Genomic DNA, 6582 nt, shown 5'->3' on the forward strand with positions numbered 1-6582 from the left:
CAGGGTTCTGTGACAGAGGAAGAATTTCGCTGTTAAATACTTGAACTAAAATCCAGGCAAATATGCTCTATGTCTTCATCTTCTGATTCTTAATTCTTTGACATACTGTAAGACTTATTCAAATCTAATTATGTAGTAACAAGACCTAAGAATGTTTTGTAAGTGTTTGATTTAAAAATTCCTAGGTAAACTTCATTTGCTAATTTTCTATATTTTTTTCTTTGTTTCATATATTTCTTTTCCCCCCATAAGTTCTCTAGGACAATTCCAAAACAAAAAAAAAAACAAAAAGAAAACAAAACAAAAAAAACCTATTAGTCCTAATGTTCAGTTGGAGGCAAATTTATCCCAACAATCCTCAGGTCTGTGGCTGTCTAGAGCTTAAATCTGGTGAGTCGGATGGGCTCCGACAGCAGCCCGAGCAGTGGAGTAGGGTGCAGTGTGACCACTGTATACTCCCACCAGGCTCAGTGCCCCCAACATCATTACACTGAGGCCAATGAGCAACCACTTGGTGTTTTCACCGCACTTCAGTGCCGTGGACTTAAATCCAATCAGCGCATCATCTTTTTTGTCCTGATGGGACTAGATAGTATCATATATTAGAGTCCACATAATTCCAGAAAAATAAAGAGGCGGGCAAACAGATGGATCACAGGAGCCCTTGACAGCAGACCATCCAAGTAAAGCTCTCCAATTAATAGTGAACCCCAGGGCTAATTGAGGCCAGTACATAATTCTTTTCATTAGCGGGTAGGTGATGACAGGAAGCAGGAAGGCTGTTCCAAGAGCTATACTGTAGTAATTCAGACACAGAAGAACAGTGCCAGGGTCAGCTGTCCCCCGACAAAAAAAGAAGGGCTGAAAAGTTGAAACGTCTCTAGCAGCTATTGGGCAATTTGCTGTTCTTGTAAACTTTTTTATCATATTCCCAGGCCCACATGTCATTACTAGTACAGTCTGCTCCACGTATCAGAATAACTCCAGTGCCAAAGGGGGATAACATGTACCAATCTGGTAAACAACCTGGTTCAGCTGTCAAACCAATGCTCCAGGTACATGGCAGATACAGCAGCTGGGTTCCTACAGGCTTGTCCAACCGCATGAGGCGCAGGTATGGCTGCAGAGGGAGGGCGGGGGCAGAGTCCAGGACTCCTGTGGCCCACAGGCTGTGCCTAGGCCAGTGCAGCCCAAGCCCCATGGAGAGTGGCCAGTCCCTCATGCTGGGTACACCAGCTACACTAGCCAGCCCCACAGCCACACCTAGAAACTTCTTTTTTTCTTAAAAAAAAACAACAAAAAAAACACACAAAAAAAATATTAAATTTATTAGGGTGATATTGGTTAAAACTAAACAAGTTTCAAGTGAACAATTCTATAATTCTGTGTATTGCCCATTGTGTGTTCACCACCCGAAGTCAAGTCTCCTTCTGTCCTCATCTATTTGACCCAATTCTACCTCCCACCACCCCACTTCTGACTCTTCTTTCATTCAGCAGCCATTAGGCTAAACATGAAGACTAGCTGAGGTATGTGTTTGTGGCTTTGGAGCACTGGATGAAGCATGTTATGAATTTCTATAAACTCAGATGAAAAATTGGGAACAAAGAAGAAATGGCTAGATTTGAGCTTATGGCTTCAGGTTGCCCACAATGGTCTACAAATGACTGCAGTCCCCTGGCCACCGCCTCTTTCTCTCATTGATTAATGACGTTCTGTGCCAACAGCTTGGAGCCAGGGACACTTCAGTGGGGAAATGTGATATTTCAATCCTGACTTACCTAAAAGCTAACATTATACAGCCTATGACCTGTGGATGTGTCCAAATGGTATCGGTTGCATTGCTCATGGCAAGTACAATACAGATGAGGTTCTTCACCAAGAAATCAGAATCTAATTCAATAAAACTTACTCATGCAATTCAAAAACAGTCTTCTCTGAGGATTTCATGATGCCCAGGGGCTGTAAGACAAGCCCATCCAAGTAGTGCTCATGGCATGTGCACTCTCCTAAAACATTTTCTTCTGAGAACATGTACAAAGTAAGGGTGGATTTGGATGCAGTGAAAAACCTCAGATAAGTCACAGTAAACCAAAACTGGCTTTTAAGGATCTTGAGCTCAGAAGCAAGATGGAACAAGGAATTTCTCCTTTATACTGAAAAAAAAAAAAAACACACACACACACACAACTATTCTGAGCTATTCAGGTACAAATAGAGACTGTGCATTTTGGCAGGAAGCACTGATTTTGAATTTAAAGCCAAAATTATAAGTTCAAAAATGGGAGAAAAGATGAACTAGGCATTGTTAGAAATAGAATCATTGTATTCTTCATATTTTACCCAAAATAACAATTATACATTTCAACAGTGATTTTTTTTATATCAAATGGATTACTCAGGAACTTCTCATTCTGGCTTACTAATAACAAGGATACCATCTACACTAATAAAAGAGAAATAAGCAAATTGACCGTACCTCTGCGATGCCCACCAGCCAATCAGGAGTGGGTATGCAAATTAACCCAACAAAGATGGTGGGTTAATTTGCATATGCAGGCACGGAGTGGCCGGGCAGGGCAGGATGCCTGGTATGAGGGGGAGGGTGGGGGGCGGAGGGAGCTACAGGACCAGCGCTCCAGCCGGAGCAAACACTGAAGACTCTGGCCTCTGGCCGGAGCGAAGGCAGAAGGTGGCCAGAGCAAAGGCCTGGGTCCCAGGGCCAGAGGAAAACCAATGCCGGCAGCCAGGGGAAGGAAGGTCTATTCTTTCACGAATCTTCGTGCAACGGGCCTCTAGTTATTTAAATAAGAGTACAGAGTTTACAATTGGATAAACACTGGGAAAGAAGAAAAGAAAACCCCAATGCACTGGGCTGAGAATCTCACGTGTGTTACATGTAACCTGCAATTCCAGGGCCTTTAGCCCAAGTCCATGTGGGCACACAAACCTGGGGCTGTGCCCACACCTCCAGGGCAATGGCACCTATTCCCCCACTTTGCTGTGGTCTACAGATGTCTTTCAACCAACTCTACAACAGAGGTACATCCTGAAGTGGACCATGTGGGGAAAGAAGAGGGGAAAGAAGAATATTAACTTGTCAGAATCTGTGAAATCTGGACCTCTTGGCTATGGCCAGGGAACAGCAGGATTGTTGCCTGGGAAGGGAAAGTCCTCCTTTGAACTCTACTACTGATTTCAAGTTATAGAATCAACATCCTGCCTGGCCAGTGTGGATCAATGGTTGAGCATCCACATATGAACCAGGAGGTTAAGGTTTGATTCCCTGTTGGGGCACTGGGCTCAATCCCCAAGAGGATTCTCTCATCTCTCATCATTGATGTTTCTATCTCTCTCTCCCTCTCCCTTCTTTTCTGAAATTAAAAAATATATGTATTTTTTTAAAAGATAAAATCAACAACCCATAGAAGAAGCAAAATGACTGGCATTTCAGCATCTGCACCTGCTTGGGCTACGTGTATTATTCCAGAAAACATAGTGAGTTGTGGGAATAGAGGACAAATGCTGTCCCACAATACCTGGAGGTGAAGAACTTCCAGCCTACCACTTGGGAGATAATCTCAGTTCTGATGAGACCACTGCAAATGCAATGACAGAAGGTATTGTGGCACTGCAGGAACCACAGAGAATCTATGGGGAAAAATGAACTTGTTAATTTCTTTTGGATTTTTTGATGGGAAAGTATTTTTATCACAATCATTAAATGAGAACATTAGGAAGAATAACTGAAGACAGTTTTGTATTCATACATGTAACAGAGGAACATTCTTGTTTGTAGTAAACTTGTTTTCCCTTGTCCATTTGTTGTTTTCAAATTAAGGGCTAAGTTCACCTCTCTCCTGAACATGAGGGGAGATAGATAAGAAAAACAATTGATAATTATAATAAAATACATACTATGACATATTTTCATACAGTAAAACTTATCACAAATTAAAGATGAAGGCAAATCAAAATATTATAAAAATCTACAACCTAAACCTTCAGACGACACACTCTATACATAACCTTGGGTGCACTAAATATCCCATTCCTACATCCCTTCCTCTGACAATGCTTGCCGGATTCAATCAGAGGAACTAAAAAGCTAGAAATAGAAACTTCCCATGCCCTGAAAGCTGAGAAAAGGAAACTGTGATGTGTACTTCGCAGGTCAGATTTCTTTTCTCTAACTTGAATCCAATTTGGTCATAATAACTAGCATGTCTGTAGCTCCTACTGCAAACAGGAAGCTTTTATGTACAGTATGTGATCTCCATGAAACTATGTCATTCCATTCTGAGAAGCTTCTAGAAATGAGAAAATGTATGTTCTGCTTTACATATATATAGTTCTTAAATAAGACTCTTCTTTATTGATAGGTTAGTAAAAGCCTGTGCCGCAGGCCTGGGTACCAGAAGCAGACCCTGAGATACACTCTTAGGGTTTTATTTGTTTAGGACAGGGTTTAGGTTAAAATGTAGATCCTTGGGATTCGGTAATACTTTAATTGTAGTTAGAGTCAATTACACTTTAGTGTGAATAAAAGTTGCCAGAACAGGGAAGTGAAGGATTAAAAAATAAAATAAAATAAATGCAGAGCTTTTCTTTTGTTTGTTTGTTTGTTTGTTTGTTAGTCCTCAACCAAGGATATTTTTTTCCATTGATTTTTAGAGAGCGTGTAAGCAAGGGAGAGAGGAAGAAGGAAATATAAATGTAAGAGAGACTCATGGATTGGTTGCCTCTCACAACCCCAACTGGAACCAGGGATCAACTCAGTTTCATGCCCTTGAACAGGAACCGAACCTGTGATCTTTCGTGCATGGGCCAATGTTCTAACCACTGTTCTCAGGGCAGAACAGAGCTTTTTGAAGGCACATGTCACCTCTTCACTGACTTGCCTTAGGCTGGCCTTGACTGCAGCCGGGTGGTCTTTCCCTGCATTCACCGTGGGCAATAGGACCAAACCCCTCTTAGTAAACCATAATGTCAGAGAGTACAGACCACAGCTGCATGGCCTGGTCACAACTCCACAAGTCCTCAATTATGAGTCATGATGGGAGTAAGTCACAAACGTAACAAGTTCTGCAATGATCTGGAGCCTGCAAATTGTGAGATGGGAGTTTGTCACCAATTAGCTGTGTAACTAAGGCTTTGGTTTAATAAATGTTTTTTTAAAAGAGGCAAGAGATATTGAGATATGCATAATCAAATCAAAGTGGGAAATTCTGCTTTAGAAAACAATAATTCTTTTTTTCATTTGAGGACTCCTCAGGGACTAAAGATGTTAAGATGCACTGTTACTCTCCAGGAAGAGAAATAGAGTTCCCTGTTTCCCAAACTTATTTTATCTTCGAACCCTGTTTACAAATCTCATTTTTCAGAATTAGTATTCTACTGAACTTAGGAATTGCTAGACTAAAAGACTTCCAAAGCCTTTGTTAAATCGTATTTATTTTATTTGTTTAATTCTTTATTGTTGAAAGTATTACATATGTCTCCTTTTCCCCCATTGACCTCTCCCCAGCTGCTCCCACCCCCCAGCACACGCCCTCACCCCCCTATTGTCTATGTCTATTGGTCATGCTCATATGCATGCATACAAGTCCTTTGGTTGATCTCTTATCCCACGCTGCCCCTTCCCCTGCCTTCCCTCTGAGATTTGACAGTCTGTTTCATGCTTCTCTGTCTCTGGATCTATTTTTGTTCATCAGTTTATGTTCATTATATTCCACAAATGAGTAAGATCATGTGATACTGATCTTTCTCTGACTGGCTTAATTTGCTTAGCATAATGCGCTCCAGGTCCATCCATGCTATTGCAAATGGTAACAGTTATTTCTTTTTTTATAACAGCATAGTATTCCATTGTGTAGATGTACCACAGTTTTTTAATCCACTCATCTGCTGATGGACACTTAGACAGTTTCCAAATCATAGCTATTGTAAATTGTGCTGCTATGAACATAGGGGTGCATATATTACTTCTGACTGGTGTTTCTGATTTCTTGGGATATATCCCTAGAGGTGGGATTACTGGGTCAAATGGAAGTTCCATTTTTTATTTTTTGAGGAAATTCCATACTGCTTTCCACAGTGGCTATACCAGTCTGCATTCCCACCAGCAGTGCATGAGGGTTCCTTTTTCTCCACATCCTCGCCAGCACTTGTTATTTGTTGATTTGTTGATGATAGCCATTCTGACAGGTGTGAGATGGTACCTCATTGTTGTTTTGATTTGCATCTCTTGGATTATTAGTGACCTTGAGAATGTTTTCATATGTCTCTTGGCCTTCTGTATGTCCACTTTCCAAAAGTGTCTATTTAGGTGTTTTGACCATTTTTCTACTGGATTGTTTATCTTCCTTTTTTTATATATGAGTTTCCTAAAAATTTTGGAGATTTAATCCTTATTGGATGTAACATTGGCAAATATGTTCTCCTATTCAGTAGACTCTCTTGTCCAAAGCCTTTCCAAGCAGTAATATTCTGAAATTTTACCCTAGAAGTCTCTTTTTCTTTCCTCTAATCCACATAAGGACCTCCCCTTAAGATTCTACACATCCAAACTCTTTGAAAACT

General features: G+C 40.8%; 1 pseudogene; it reads right to left on the bottom strand.

The window, feature by feature from the left end:
• Positions 1-236: 236 nt before the first annotated feature.
• LOC103301206 (4-hydroxybenzoate polyprenyltransferase, mitochondrial-like) lies at positions 237-1222 on the bottom strand (annotated as a pseudogene).
• Positions 1223-6582: the final 5360 nt, after the last annotated feature.

The sequence above is a fragment of the Eptesicus fuscus genome, chromosome 3 (assembly GCF_027574615.1).
Source record: "Eptesicus fuscus isolate TK198812 chromosome 3, DD_ASM_mEF_20220401, whole genome shotgun sequence".
Classification (NCBI taxonomy): domain Eukaryota; kingdom Metazoa; phylum Chordata; class Mammalia; order Chiroptera; family Vespertilionidae; genus Eptesicus; species Eptesicus fuscus.